This window comes from Spermophilus citellus, assembly GCF_964194105.1.
Source record: "Spermophilus citellus genome assembly, chromosome: 1".
NCBI classification, from domain to species: domain Eukaryota; kingdom Metazoa; phylum Chordata; class Mammalia; order Rodentia; family Sciuridae; genus Spermophilus; species Spermophilus citellus.
In genome coordinates this window covers 241,135,844-241,152,230 of record NC_138182.1, presented here as the reverse complement: position 1 = coordinate 241,152,230, position 16,387 = coordinate 241,135,844, and the positions used below count along the sequence as shown (strand labels likewise).

The following is a 16,387-nucleotide window of genomic DNA, read 5'->3' as shown; positions in this document are numbered from 1 at the left end:
ATCATATATGTATTTTGTGAACCCATGAGGGTCTCCTTCCATCTTCCATGCAATTCCCCTTCTCCCTTTCCCTCCCTCCTCTTTTCCTTATTTCGTGGTGATCTTCTTCTCATGCTCTTCCTTCCTACTCTGTTTTGAGTCACCTCCCTTATGCTTGAAAATGCAACTCAATTTTCCTGAAGGGAAAAATCAAGAAGTCACTGGATCAAACAACTGGAGAGTCCAGACATGGTCCAGCAACAGGCATAAGTCAATGGAGAAGTTCAATGGTGACAACAAAGGTCTCTGTCTCCCTGGATTAATTTTCCTCTTTCCCTTGCCCTGGTTCTGCTTTGCCTCAAAGCTGACTTTACTCAGGCAACACTTTCCCCATGGTTGTCCCACAAACCCAGATTCCAATTCCCAGCTCTTAGTCCACCAAAGTAATATTCTGTCTTACAGAAACTTTAGACAAACCTTGTGTTTGGGGTTCCTTAAACCCACCCCACTATGCCCAAGGAGACTTGCTTGACTGTCTTCTACCGCAGGCTCCCACTGACTTTCAGGGAGAGTTGGCCCATTCCAACAATATGGGGCTCCAGAGAAGCAGGGCAGATCCACAGGGAAAATGTGGGTTGTTACAAGAAGAACAATTGAGCTGGACAAAATGGGAAATGCCAATCTCAGCAGGTGCAGAGAGAAATATACCTCATCTATCTGGGGATAAAATAAGATGTTCAAGAAGGTAAAAGTTGGGATGAATGTTGAAGAATAAACAGAGTAGGCTCAGATGTAGAAGGACTTATAAGTACTTAATTTCCAATGGTAATATTTTTGTTGAAATATCATTCACATCCACCAGTAGGCTTTTCAACCTCTGATTCTAAGAGGGTCATCTGATGCTTAAATTAAAATATTAGGGTTTCTTTAAAAAAGTTATCTTTGTACTGAAAAAGACTATACATTCAAGTATTCAGATAAATGGGTCTAAACTATTGGATATTATATATTTTAAAGTGAGAGTTTCCCAAATTTGATTTTTTATATGAGATTACTATATTTTCATGAAACTGTAAGAAGTGAGAGCATATTTAACTCATTTACACCTAACATTTTATGAGCTATTTCTACCAAATAATAAACTTCTGCACAGTGACCACCCTTGTTCTGTGACTTCCTTGGTAATCTTTCTCTAACTAGAAAATCAGAATGAAAAATCAATATTCACTAAATTTTTCTTGCCAAAAATCAGAGCTATCCTGCTCCAATGTAGTAGAAAAAAGGTTTGTGATGCTACTTAGGAGCAGTTTGGTATCAGAAAAGTTTTTCTTTCCACTGCTGACCTTCCCCATAGTAGATAGGTCATCCTGACAGTTTACTCCTTTCTAAAATGGAGATAACATTGGCCACGATGACTAACAATAATATTTTTGTGAAAAGCAAGTGGAATCAGGTAAATGAAACAGCTTTATAAACAGCAAGTACCGTAAAAATAAATGTGAGGTGGTGGTGTGTATGGTTTGAAAAGTAAGATATGAAGAAATTAGATGGTAATGAGAGTGTTTGGGTTTTTGTATTGTGTTGTTTTGTTTTACTGCAGGCCACTTCTGTTTTATGTTCATTAAGTCTACCAGCAGAGCTTATTTTAATGCTTTAGCAATATAGGCAAGGTTCTATAACTGTTTGCTTTGGAACATGTAAAGTTGATGACTTGGAATAGCTTCCAAGCAGCTGGCAATAAGAGCCCTAGAACCACAAGGGGCAAAAGTTCTTTGGCATGCAGGGTGAGTGCATTCCGCAGAGGGGAAGGGCATGCTCACTGGTTGGCAGTCTTGGTAGAACCAAGCATCTGGAGAAGCCAAGTACATGGTAAACATCAAAAAAAAAAAAAAATATATATATATATAGTACCAGGGATTTGACTCTAGGGTGTTTAACCACTGTGCTACATCCCCAGCTCCTAATATATATATATATATATATATATATATATATATATATATATATATTTTATTGTTGGTTGTTCAAAACATTACATAGTTCTTGACATATCATATTTCACATTTTGATTCAAGTGGGTTATGAACTCCCATTTTTACCCCGTATACAGATTGCAGAATCACATCAGTTACACTTCCATTGATTTACATATTGCCATACTAGTGTCTGTTGTAATCTGCTGCCTTTCCTATCCTCTACTATCCCCCCTCCCCTCCCCTCCCCTCCCCTCTTCTCTCTCTACCCCCTCTACTGTAATTCATTTCTCCCCCTTGTATTATTTTTCCCTTTCCCCTCACTTCCTCTTGTATGTAATTTTGTATAACCCTGAGGGTCTCCTTCCATTTCCATGCAATTTCCCTTCTCTCTTGCTTTCCCTCCCACCTCTCATCCCTGTTTAATGTTAATCTTCTTCTCATGCTCTTCATCCCTACTCTGTTCTTAGTTACTCTCCTTATATCAAAGAAGACATTTGGCATTTGTTTTTTAGGGATTGGCTGGCTTCACTTAGCATAATCTGCTCTAATGCCATCCATTTCCCTCCAAATTCTATGATTTTGTCATTTTTAATGCATAATAATACTCCATTGTGTATAAATGCCACATTTTTTTATCCATTCATCTATTGAAGGGCATCTAGTTTGGTTCCACAGTCTTGCTATTGTGAATTGTGCTGCTATGAACATCCATGTAGCAGTGTCCCTGTAGCATGCTCTTTTTAGGTCTTTAGGGAATAGACCAAGAAGGGGAATAGCTGGGTCAAATGGTGGTTCCATTCCCAGCTTTCCAAGAAATCTCCATACTGCTTTCCAAATTGGCTGCACCAATTTGCAGTCCCACCAACAATGAGCAAGTGTACCCTTTTCCCCACATCCTCACCAGCACTTGTTGTTGTTTGACTTCCTAATGGCTGCCAATCTTACTGGAGTGAGATGGTATCTTAGGGTGGTTTTGATTTGCATTTCTCTGACTGCTAGCGATGTTGAGCATTTTTTCATGTACTTGTTGATTGATTGCATGTCGTCCTCTGAGAAGTGTCTGTTCAGGTCCTTGGCCCATTTGTTGATTGGGTTATTTGTATCTTATTGTCTAATTTTTTGAGTTCTTTGTATACTCTGGATATTAGGGCTCTATCTGAAGTGTGAGGAGTAAAGATTTGTTCCCAGGATGTAGGCTCCCTATTTACCTCTCTTATTGTTTCTTTTGCTGAGAAAAAACTTTTTAGTTTGAGTAAGTCCCATTTGTTGATTCTAGTTATTAACTCTTGTGCTATGGGTGTCCTATTGAGGAATTTGGAGCCTGACCCCACAGTATGTAGATCATAGCCAACTTTTTCTTCTATCAGACGCCATGTCTCTGATTTGATATCAAGCTCCTTGATCCATTTTGAGTTAACGTTTGTGCATGGCGAGAGAAAGGGATTCAGTTTCATTTTGATGCATATGGATTTCCAGTTTTCCCAGCACCATTTGTTGAAGATGCTATCCTTCCTCCATTGCATGCTTTTAACCCCTTTATCAAATATAAGATAGTTGTAGTTTTGTGGATTGGTTTCTGTGTCCTCTATTCTGTACCATTGGTCCACCCGCCTGTTTTGATACCAGTACCATGCTGTTTTTGTTACTATTGCTCTGTAGTATAGTTTGAAGTCTGGTATCAGTATACCGCCTGATTCACACTTCCTGCTTAACATTGTTTTTGCTATTCTGGGTCTTTTATTTTTCCATATGAATTTCATGATTGCTTTCTCTATTTCTACAAGAAATTCCATTGGGATTTTGATTGGCATTGCATTAAACCTATAGAACACTTTTGGTAATATCGCCATTTTGATGATGTTAGTTCTGCCTATCCATGAACAGGGTATATTTTTCCATCTTCTAAGATCTTCTTCTACTTCTCTCTTTAGGGTTCTGTAGTTTTCATTATATAAGTCTTTCACCTCCTTTGTTAGGTTGATTCCCAAGTATTTTTTTTTTTTTTGAGGATATTGTGAATGGAGTGTTTTTCCTCATTTCCATTTCAGAGGATTTGTCGCTGATATACAGGAATGCCTTTGATTTATGCGTGTTGATTTTATATCCTGCCACTTTGCTAAATTCATTTATTAGCTCTAATAGTTTCTTTGTAGACCCTTTTGGGTCTGCTAGGTATAGAACCTTGTCATCTGCAAATAGTGATAATTTAAGTTCATCTTTTCCTATTTTTATGCCTTTAATTTCTTTCATCTGTCTAATTGCTCTGGCCAGTGTTTCGAGAACTATGTTGAACAGAAGTGGTGAGAGAGGGAATCCCTGTCTTGTTCCAGATTTTAGAGGGAATGCCTTCAATTTTCCTCCATTCAGAATGATGCTATCCTGAGGCTTAGCATAGATTGCTTTTACAATGTTGAGGTATGTTCCTGTTATCCCTAGTTTTTCTAGAGTTTTGAACATAAAGGGATGCTGTACTTTGTCAAATGCTTTTTCTGCATCTATCGAGATGATCATATGGTTCTTAATTTTAAGTCTATTGATGTGGTGAATAACATTTATTGATTTCCGTATATTGAACCAGCCTTGCATCCCAGGGATGAATCCTACTTGATCATGGTGCACAATTTTTTTGATATGTTTTTGAATCCGATTCACCAGAATTTTATTGAGGATTTTTGCATCTAGGTTCATTAGAGAGATTGGTCTGTAGTTTTCTTTCTTTGAAGTGTCTTTGTCTGGTTTAGGAATCAGGGTGATGTTGGCCTCGTAGAATGAATTTGGAAGTTCTCCCTCTTTTTCTATTTCCTAAAATAGCTTGAAAAGTATTGGTATTAGTTCCTCTTTAAAGGTTTTGTAAAACTCTGCTGTATACCCATCCGGTCCTGGGCTTTTCTTAGTTGGTAGTCTTTTGTTGGTTTCTTCTATTTCCTCAATTGATATTGGTCTGTTTAGGTTGTCTATATCCTCCTGACTCAATCTGGGCAGATCATATGACTTAAGAAATTTATTGATGCCTTCGCTATCTTCTATTTTATTGGAGCATAAGGATTCAAAATAATTTCTGATTATCTTCTGTATTTCTGAAGTGTCTGTTGTGATGTTGCCTTTTTCATCCCATATTCTAGTAATTTGAGTTCTCTCTCTTCTTCTCTTTGTTAGCATGGCTAAGGGTCTGTCGATTTTATTTATTTTTTCAAAGAACCAACTTTTAGTTTTGTCAATTTTTTCAATTGTTTCTTTTGTTTCGATTTCATTAATTTTAGCTCTGATTTTAACTATTTCTTGCCTTCTACTTCTTTTGCTGTTGTTTTGCTCTTCTTTTTCTAGGATTTTGAGATGAAGTATGAGATCATTTATTTGTTGGTTTTTTCTTTTTTTAAGGAATGAACTCCAAGCAATGAATTTTCCTCTTAGAACTGCTTTCAATGTGTCCCATAGATTCCGATATGTTGTGTCTGTGTTTTCATTTATCTCTAAGAATTTTTTACTTTCCTCCTTGATGTCTTCTATAACCCATTGATCATTCAGTAACCTATTGTTCATTCTCCAAGTGATGCATGATTTTTCCTTCCTTCTTTTATCGTTGATTTTCAGTTTCATTCCATTATGATCAGATAAGATGCATGGTATTATCTCTACTCCTTTATATTGTCTAAGAGTTGCCCTGTGACATAATATATGATCTATTTTTGAGAAGGATCCATGTGCTGCTGAGAAAAAAGTGTAACTGCTTGATGTTGGGTGGTATATTCTATATATGTCAATTAAGTCTATGTTATTAATTGTGTTATTGAGTTCTATAGTTTCCTTATTCAACTTTTGTTTGGAAGATCTGTCCAGTGGTGAGAGAGGTGTGTTGAAGTCTCCCATGATTATTGTATGGTGGTCTATTAGACTCTTGAACTTGAGAAGAGTTTGCTTGATTAACATAGCTGCACCGTTGTTTGGGGCATATATATTTATGACTGTTATGTCTTGTTGGTGTATGGTTCCCTTGAGCAGTATGTAGTGTCCCTCTTTATCCCTTTTGATTAACTTTGGCTTGAAATCTATTTAATTGATATGAGTATGGACACTCCTGCTTGTTTCTGAAGTCCATATGAGTGATATGATTTTTCCCAACCTTTCACCTTCAGTCTATGTATGTCTTTTCCTATCAAATGCATCTCCTGTAGGCAGCATATTGTTAGGTCTTGTTTTGTGATCCATTCTACTAGCCTGTGTCTCTTAATTGGTGAGTTTAAGCCATTAACATTTAGGGTTATTATTGAGATATGGTTTGTTCTTCCAGCCATATTTGTTTATTTATGTTACTAAACATGGTTTGTTTTCCTCTTTGATTATTTTCCCCCCCTTTACTGTCCTACCTCCCACTGTTGGTTTTCATTGTTATTTTTCCGTTTCCTCTTCCTGAAATGTTTTGCCAAGGATGTTTTGAAGAGTTGGTTTTCTAGCTGCAAATTCTTTTAACTTTTGTTTATCGTGGAAGGTTTTAATTTCATCTTCCATCCTGAAGCTTAATTTCGCTGGATACACGATTCTTGGTTGGAACCCATTTTCTTTCAGTGTTTGAAATATGTTATTCCAGGATCTTCTAGCTTTCAGAGTCTGTGTTGAAAGATCAGCTGTTATCCTGATTGGTTTACCCCTAAATGTAATCTGCTTCCTTTCTCTTGTAGCTTTTAAAATTCTCTCCTTATTCTGTATGCTGGGCATCTTCATTATAATGTGTCTAGGTGTGGATCTCTTATGATTTTGCACATTCGGCGTCCTGTAGGCTTCTAGGATTTGGGATTTTGTCTCATTCTTCAAGTCTGGGAAGTTTTCTCGTATTATTTCATTGAATAGATTGCTCATTCCTTTGGTTTGGAGCTCTATACCTTCCTGTATCCCAATGACGCTTAAGTTTGGTCTCTTTATCTTATCCCATATTTCTTGGATGTTCTGCTCATGGTTCCTTAACAGTCTTGCTGAGCTGTCTATGTTCTTTTCAAGTTGAAATACTTTGTCTTCATTGTCTGATGTTCTATCTTCTAAGTGTTCTACTCTGCTGGTAGTATTCTCAATTGAGTTTTTAAGTTGGTTTATTCCTTCCTGCCTTTCTAGGATTTCTGTTTGTTTGTTTTTTATTACCTCTATCTTCCTGTATAATTGATCCTTTGCTTCTTGGATTTGTTTATGTAATTCCTTGTCAAAGTGATCTTTCATTGTCTGATTTTGCTGTCTCATGTCTTCCTTGAGATTCCAGATCATCTGAAGCATGTATATCCTGAATTCTTTATCTGACATTCCATCTGCTGCAGCTGTTACCTCTTCTAAAGTTGAGTTGACCTGCATTGCTTGTGGTCCTTTCTTTCCTTGTCGTTTCATACTGCTCGCGTTTTTTTCTGCTTGGTGAAACTGTTGTGTTTTTGAAATTTTCCCCCTATATATTTATATTGCTCTTGTGTAGTTGACAAGTCTCCCTTGCAGGGCGGGCAGCGGCTGTACTCCTCCTCCAATTGGGGTGATCTGTCTACCACGCTGGCGGGCCGCTGGGTCTGTTCTGCCGGTCGGTCGCAGGTCTGCCTACCTTGTAGGCGCAGGCGGCGGCTCTGTTCTGTACCTCCTCCAGTTGGTGTGACGTGTCTACCATGCCCGCGGACCCCTGGGCCTGTTCTGCTGGTCGGTCACAGGTCTGCCTACCTTGCAGGCGCGTGTGGCGGCTCTGCTCTGCCCCTACTCCAATTGGGGTGACGTGTCTACCACGCCGGCGGGTCGCTGGGCCTGTTCCGGGCGCAGGAGGCGGCTGTGCTCTGCCCCTACTCCAATTGGGGTGACGTGACTTCCATGCTGGTGGGTCGCTGGGCCTGTTCCGGGCGCGGGAGGCGGCTCTGCTCTACCCCTACTCCAATTGGTGTGACGTGTCTACTACGCCGGCAGGCTGCTGGGCCTGTTCTGCCAGTTGGTCGCAGGTCTGCCTACCTTGTGGGCTCGGGCGGCGGCTCTGCTCGGCCCCTACTGCAGTTGGGGTGAAGTGATACCACGTCCGGGTCGCTAGGCCTGTTCCGGGTGCGGGCGGCGGCTCTGCTCTGCCCCTACTCGAATTGGTGTGACGTGTCTACCATGCTGGCAGGCCGCTGGGCCTGTTCCGCCGGTCGGTCACAGGTCTGCCTTCCTTGCGGGCTCGGACGGCGGCTCTGCTCTGTCCCTCCACAGTATTCAGCAGGATCTGGACTGAGAAGCAGTTTCCGCGGGTTCTTTAGCCCTGGACCAGAGCAGTTCCAGGAGCCAGAATTCGGCCGCTCCGGGCTCGGTGTATTTTCTGATAGGAGCAGGCTCCAAGAAGCAGTTTCCGCGGGTTCTTTAGCACTGAGCCTGAGTAATTTGTCTGCGAGACGCAGGCGAATGGCAGCCTGAAATTACCTGTTCTATAGTTGAATCTCCTTTTTATATTTTGAGACAGAGTATCATTAAGTATCTTAGGGCCTTGTTAAGTTACTGAGGGTGGCTTTGAACTTGTAATCCTCCTGCCTCAACTTCCTGAACTGCTGAGATAATGGGTGTGTGCCACCGTGTCTGGCATCACCAAGAAATTTTACAAAAAGGAAAGGGAGAATGGGAAGGAGCATGAAGACAGCCATAAAGACAAATGCTTTTACAGTTAAGAGTGGAGAGGAGATTAGATCCAGAAGCATCAGCTTTGAACCACAGAAACACAGATTTTGGTGAGAAGGGATGTGGAAGGAAGCAGCAGTATACCTAGTCTGACCACCAGAGCAGACTGTTTTGTAAAAGCTCTTCCCATAGACCACATAAGTATTTTCACTTAATATTAGGAAGTGAAGTCATAATCAGAACCAGAAATAGATGCAGTAAATGTTTTCTTGTATTGAATTTGTGTGTATATATATACATACCAGTACAAATAAATGAGTGAGCCGTATTTGACTGAAACCATCGTAACTATTAAATTGTGCATTCAGTCACTTCATTTTCTTGATGTGTTATTTTGGTTTTTTATCAAATAATTTAAAAAGAAAAATAAACTTCAGTTTGTAAAGATATTTTCAAAATCCATTAAGTATTTTATTGTGTGAACTAAAATTTGTATTTGCCAAATATAATACAAACTGTAGTTTGTATTCTATTTCACTGTTTCAAAATCAAATTTTAAAACAATCTCCAACAAGATAGTGTTTTTAGATTAAAGCATATCTCAAAACTCCATTTTTAATGAGAGATTGAAGTATATCAAGTTTTGATTCTTTCTTTTGAAAGTACTGCAGTATTAAGTATATGTACATGTATCTCTGTGATTTTATGTATATATGTGCTATTAAGACACAACAACAAATTGTAGAATGTAGACTAATAATATTTTTGAAAGAAGAAATATTTCATAATCGATATTATTTTGCTTGTCATATTTGCTGACATATACCAATAATTGAAAACATTTGTTGTTTTATTGTTTGAAAATTCTCTATGTACAATGTGTATTGTTATTTGCTTGATCATGAGAAAGACCCTTACTGCCACAGGACAGTAATCAGTGGAAGAACAAAAAAATATTTGGATCACTCCACAGAGATACACAGCTTCAAACTCCTCCATGGACCCTAAGGCTTAGTGCCAGACTTAAAATGAGCCCCCAAGTTTATCCTATTACTTGATCCCCCAGAACCCTACATAAACAATACCAAAAGAGTGGCCTCTTTTAGAATTCACTTCTTGGGAAAGTTTTGCTTCTTTTATGTTTTCTAATAAAGAGTTATGAACATTTTTTTTGTAATTGACAGGAAGAGTTCAGAATAAATTAATAAAACACATATACACATAAGTATGCCCATATACCTACAGGTATGCATGTGTAGACTTCAGGTACAATCTGTGCTACTTAAGCCCAAATGTAAAGCTCTTTTAAAAATTCAATTTGTGGACATCACCTCTGGGGAGGTTGGGTCAGTATGTCTAGAATGAGTCCCAAAGATCTACAAATTTTTAAAAGCACTTGTGTATTTCTGGTGATCATCCAGGTAGAGGAATCACTGGTAATAGATTTGCATTTTCCTGGTTTTGTGCTCATAATATTTTACTTCAATTAGATTTCCATGATTTTAATCTTACATTTCTAGTTTGTTATTTCATTCTTTGCATTATTTTTTCATCTTGGATATCGCCTTAATATACAATTCAAATTTAATTCTTAGAGGAGTAAAAAGTCTTTTCCCCTTTTTTGAAACCATGCTTTCTCCCAAGTGTGTATGCAGGGTGTCAAGCTGCAGGTTCTAGAGGCCATAGCCATCTGCAAGTTCCTCAATAGGATGTGTGTTAACATGTAAGACCTTCTGCTCTAGCATATCACTGAAGGACTCTTCCATACCAGCAGAGTAGTGAAAAATCATGGCGCTTTTCACGTCTTCATATGCAACATATTAGATTGTTCATGAGAAGTATATGAAACTGAGCTGGGGATGTAGCTCAGTAGAGTGCTTGCCTTCCATGCTCCAGGCCCTGGGTTCAATCCCCAGCACCACACACACACGCACATACATAGATACACACACACAAAAAAAAAGAGTGAGAAATATATGAAACCATTTCCTTAAATAATTCCCCTCGTGTCTCCTTTTGGGGAGGTGGAAGGGACATTCAGACAAAATTCCAAAAGAAAGAGGATAAAGAGCAGGCAAAGCACAAAATAGAATCTTCTAGAAAGCATTAATGTATGAATTACCATATGTTGTCTATCATACATCTTTTTTTCTGCAGGATTGTATGAAACAGAAAGTAGCAAACTCATACACATCTTCTAGATATTCCAAACTGTAGTTCAGATCATCTAATTAGTTATGCTTTTAGAAATCATTTTTTGTAGTCTTTCTTTACTAAAAATTAAATACTAGTCAATGTGAATATTAACTTATTGATAGTTTTATTATGTAAGGATCATTGGTTTTATTGGTCTTTAGTTATACATGACAGTAGAATACATTTTGATATAATTATACAAGCATGGAATATATGTTAATGACTTATTTTAAAATTTATTTGTTAAGTGTTAAAATATTCTGGACAAAAGACTAAATGATTTTTTTTATTGGTTGCTCAAAACATTACAATGATCTTGACATATCATATTTCGTACATTTGATTCAAGTGGGGTATGAATTCTTATTTTTACCACATGTACAGATTGCAGGATCACATTGGTTATACATCCACGTTTATACATACTGCCATACTAGTGTCTGTTTTTTTAAATGTTTCTAACACCTTTATGAGAGAAGTTTTCTCTACCTTTGGCAAAGGAAGTAAGATTCGCCGAGAAGTTCTGTAACTTTCTCAAATTATTTAGATAATAAATGTGGCTTTTGGATTTAGAGCACAGAGGAGACCCCTGTAAAAGCCTGTTTGAAATGCTGACTCTTTCCAGGGATTCCCCTCCATAGGTCTAGAGCCCAGGAGTCTGCATGGTTGAGCCTGAGGCCGGGAGTTCTCTGATGAAATTTTAAAAAGGTTCATAGTGTGAGTCTCCCACTGTGGATTTCAACTCAGTGGTCAGGTAAAGGAAACCCTCATCCTTGTACAATTTCTGCTATACCATCTGGCTTCTATCCCTACGGAACTCAGGCTATGGGAAGAAATACCTCACATTGACACCCTGGCCTGCTGAGTAACTGTCTACCAGAAATATTCCTAGCTATAATTTTTTTATCTTAAAAAGCACGTAGTGTAAAATGCATATTGAATGCCGCTTAGAACAAAGGGCCAAAAGAACTTTGTGAGGTTGGGGGGCCAGGCTTCTCTGGCTTGCTAACTTGACTCCTCTAGAGGATTTACACGGGATTGATGCAACATGGTCAGGTAGGCACAGGTTACTACCACACAAAATAAGAGACCTTTGCCTGCAGCACAATGGGAGGATATGAAGTAGGGGTTCTTGAAGGGAACAAGCCAAAATCTACCAAATCATAAAAAAACTTGAAGTTAAGAGACTCTTTCTTAAAAATGATGCACCCCAAGCAAAACATAAAAAGAACAAAAGAGAAAAAATAGTACTTCAATGAAGATGTGAATGGATTCATGGAATACCTAAAACAGAACTCACAGATGGTTTACAATGGGCAGATGATAGCAACGGACAGCCAGGAAGTAATGGAAGAAACTGCAGTTTCTTTGAAGAAAGATGATGGGAAGGAAGACGATTAAAAAGACAAACAACAAAGAAAGATGCAATGGTATGTTTCCTCTATAAACACCTGGCCATGGAATTTCAGATTGCCCAGCTGCCCTTGAAAATCAAAATATGGGCACTGGAATATGTTATTGATGTGGATCTCCAGAGCATGAAATAACCAAATGCAAGGGTAAAGTAGACTCAGCTCTTGGTGAATTTCCTTTTGCAAAATGTTTTGTTTGTAGGGAAATGGGGCATCTGTCCCAATCATGTCCTGATAACCAAAGGACTCTATGCTGATGGTGGTGATTGCAAACTTTGTGGTTCTGTGGAATACTTTAAGAAAGATTGTCCTGAAAGTCAAAATTCAGATCAAATGATCATAGTTGGTTGCTAGGCAAAGGGGATGAGTGCAGACTATGAAGAAATTTTGGATACACCTAAACCAAAGAAACCCAAAACAAAAATATCTAAAGCTTTCAATTTTTAATAACATTCAGTACTGTTGTTAATTACTATCAGTCACATTGTTACTTTCCAAATGGGCATGCTTTCCAAATTAGGCTTACTTAGGATCAAGAATCAGTTTACTGCATTTTGTCCCTCAAGGAGTATTTCTACCACTGTTTGGAGAAAATCACTGAAGAAAAGCACAAGATGATTAAATTGGATTCTCTGAAAGAACTTGTTTTTTAGTGAATAGAATGTAGACAAAACTAAGTTATATAGTTGATTGTATATGTATATATATATGCATATATACATATATAGTTATACAGATGATTGTAAACAATCATCTTTTTTTTTTTAGTTATCAATGTACTTTTATTTTATTTATTTATATGTAGTGCTGAGAATTGAACCCAGTGCCTCACACATGCTAGGCAAGTGTTCTACCACTGAGCCACAACCCGAACCCCAACAATCATCTTTTTGAAAAGCAAATTATGCATCAAATTGAACCACTTCTAAACAAAGCATACTGCTTTGCATCTGTGAATGAATTTTTGGTCATATTGTTTTCTTGGTTTAAAATATTATTATTATTATTATTATAGAAATTTATAAGTTGCCACAAAATCTATATTTAAAAAATGTTGAATAAAAATGTATTTGCTATTTAAAAAACAAAACAAAAAAATAAGCTTTGTGGAAAGTATTAAGAAAATAGGAGTGTCGACAAAAGGCCCCAGAGAAAAGAGGACAGGCATCACTTAATTCTGTTTATTGGGTCTTCCAGTCCCAATGCATGGTGATTTCCATTAATGTACAGCACACTCACAGGAACTGAGATGGCTTTGGACATAGAGGAAAAACTCCATGGTAATGGGAGACAGAAACATAGAAGTTATTGCATAAATTACAGGCACAAGATATAGAGAAACACAAAAGAGAAGGCAAAAATAAAAAAGAGGGCAGCAGATATGGAAATGGAGGATCTTGCAAGTAGAGTAAACCATAATTCAGCTTGATAGCATGTTGATGTGGTCCACCAAATGTTTCATCTCCTTCCCTCTATCATTCCTAGGGCAAATGCAAATCACTGGTCCAGGAAAAAAACTCCTGTTAGATCTTCATCTTCTCCAGTCAGGCTCATTGACATAATAGGTTCGCCTAGCAATTGCCCTTTCCTGTGAATTCAAGCTAACGTGAGTAGGAGAAGAGAGATTTAATTCCAACAGGGGCTAGGGAACTCCAAGCCTTTTGTGTTAGATCTCTTGGTGTTTATTCCAAGTAACATTCGTATCTTCAGGCCACTCCTCACCTATGAAATTAAAAACTTCCTAGACCATCTTCAAAGAAGTTGCTCTGTGGATTACAGATGCAGAAGCACACTGTAATCCACAAGCACTCTATATAGAATAGAGCAAGACTAGCAACCTCTATTGCATGGTAGGTCTACATGACATGGCATGCCATGTAACTTCTGTGAGCCTCAGTTTACCCACTTATAATGTGGTAGTTGTGATCCGCTGCACAGAGTGGTAGGGAGGATTATGTGAATAATCTTCTTGTATAGAACCTGATAGATAACCAGGATCTCAGTATGTAGCAGGGCTCTGGCAGGTTCCTGGCAGGAAAAGGAATCCATCCCAGGTGGTTCAAAGAAAGAGACTTGTAAAGAGATTATTTACAAGAATGTTGGCAAAGATAAGAAAATGGGATAGTGAGACACCTGCAGACGTCATGGCAGGAAACTACCACTGCCCTCAAAGCTGAAGGCAGAGGAGATTTAAAAAAATATTAACTATCTCCAATGAGAGGAAGAGCTATGGCGGCCAGATCCACAAGAGCTATAGTATGGAGAAACTCCCAGAGAAGGAGAGACAGTGGCCTCTTTCTTCTCCTGCCATCTGAGCTCCTGCTGGTGACTTCCATTGCCAAACCCAACTAGAAACCACATGGGTAGAAAATCCAGGTAATAGTCAACTTCCCTAGGCATAGAGCAGGACCAAGAAAGGCAGAGAATGCATAGAAAAGGAAAGGGTACACAGGTCAGTAATGGATATGTATTTGGCAAGATATATTTCTTCTGTAACTCATACCCTGTCTCTAGGATACATAAATTATCATCTAGTACCCTAAGAGGAGTTCATGTGCTTCCCTAAAGGCTTTACAAACTTACTGCCAATGAGGTAATTTAGCATTGAAGAGATAAGACTCCCTAGAAACCAAAAAGGAAAAATTAGAAAATAAGCAAGCAGCTCACTGTATATCATGGCTGCCTTGACGTCCCATTATTACTCTCCTCCAAGCCTGCTTGTTTAAGTAATGGCCTCTCAATAAACTGGAACTGCCACTCACTGCAAAGAATGAGCCTCTCCCTTCCTCCAAAGGTAGAGAATAGTCAGGGTGGTGGAGCTTGTTAGATTTGTGGGTGTGGAGCAGGGACTAGCAGAGGAGGTGTCATGCACTGGGTCTTGAGACAGAAGCAGTGATGTGACTGGAATGTGAGCAGCTGTGAATTTGTGAATTGTTTGCCTAGTCTATAGGTATTGCCAGTGTAGATATGAAACATCCCTCAAAGACCCATATGTTGAAGGCTTTGTAACAGTAAGTGGCACTATTGGGAGGTGGTGGAACCTTTAAGAGATGAGCCTAGAAGAAGGAAGTTAGGTCATTGGTGTCTGTCCTTGAAGAGGATATTGTGACCCTCACCCCTTTGCGTCTCTCTCTATGCTTCCTGGCTGCCAGGAGAAGAGCAACTCACTCCTACCATATTGTACTGCCTTGCTGCAGGACCCAAGGCAATGGGTCCAACTAATCATATAGGGTGAAACCTATGAAATTGTGAGCCAAAATAAACCTTTCTTCTTTATAAGTTGATTTATCTCAGATATTTCTTATGGTAACAGAAAGCTATCTAACATTTGAACCATTTTAATCTTTAAGAACAAGGGAAATCACTGTCATTTCTTGTCAGGAAGTGCCAAATGTTGATCTGAGCAATATTTGTAGATTAGTAGGTGCTCTGCTGCAACATTAAATCAACAAGTTAGCTTCCAGCACATAAGATAAAATAATTATCATTAGAAATAATAGTTACTGCTTGTCGATTACTGGTATGATCCAGGAATTTTAGATACTTTTGTTTTAACCCTCACAACTCTAAATGTAGATATTATTTGATTATAATGCATTACATTTCAAAAGTACCAATTTATAATGAAACTCAAAGGAGGATGCTTTTCTTTGCAGTAGAATATCAGGTAATACAAGTAAAAGGAAAAATAGAATATCACAAATTTTCAACCATGAATGCAGTAACTGAGTCAAAGATTATCAATGGATAAGGATATTACAGAATAGAATATTCACACCCTCAAAGTATCATGTCATTGGTTAGTTACATGTTGCCAAAAAAATTCTTTACAATAGAAAAAAATATATAAATCTATGACCGAAAATATATTATTAATCAATTGAGCAAAGTTAGCATCATCAGTAATGAGACAAAAGACACTGTGTTCCTTGTGGTGTATGTAATGGGAAGGAACCAGCATCTTACACATAGTGTTCAGATTGAAAATTTAGCCTGAATCTGGTTACAAGGAACCAGACAAATTCAGATATGGGACATTATACAACTGGTTTGGACTATTCAAAAATGTCAACATCTTGAAAAACAAAAGGAGGTGAATGCTCTAAATTCAAATAGATTAAAGAGATGACAGCTAAATGTAACACATGAACTTTAACTGGATCCTTGATCAGGAAAAAAAACAAAACAAAATGAACAAACAAACAAAAAACATCAGGTATAAAGATAATT

At 38.2% G+C, this 16,387-nt stretch overlaps 1 protein-coding gene and 1 pseudogene across 3 annotated transcripts in view; both read left to right on the top strand.

Annotated features, from left to right (window-relative positions):
* RAB3C (RAB3C, member RAS oncogene family) overlaps positions 1–16,387 on the top strand; it is a 250,165-nt gene that overhangs the window by 183,375 nt on the left and 50,403 nt on the right. The window lies entirely within an intron of this gene.
* On the top strand, positions 1,391–12,604 carry LOC308652540 (zinc finger CCHC domain-containing protein 9-like; annotated as a pseudogene). Its single transcript has 2 exons — positions 1,391–1,432; positions 11,812–12,604. The product of its transcript is annotated as a zinc finger CCHC domain-containing protein 9-like (transcript).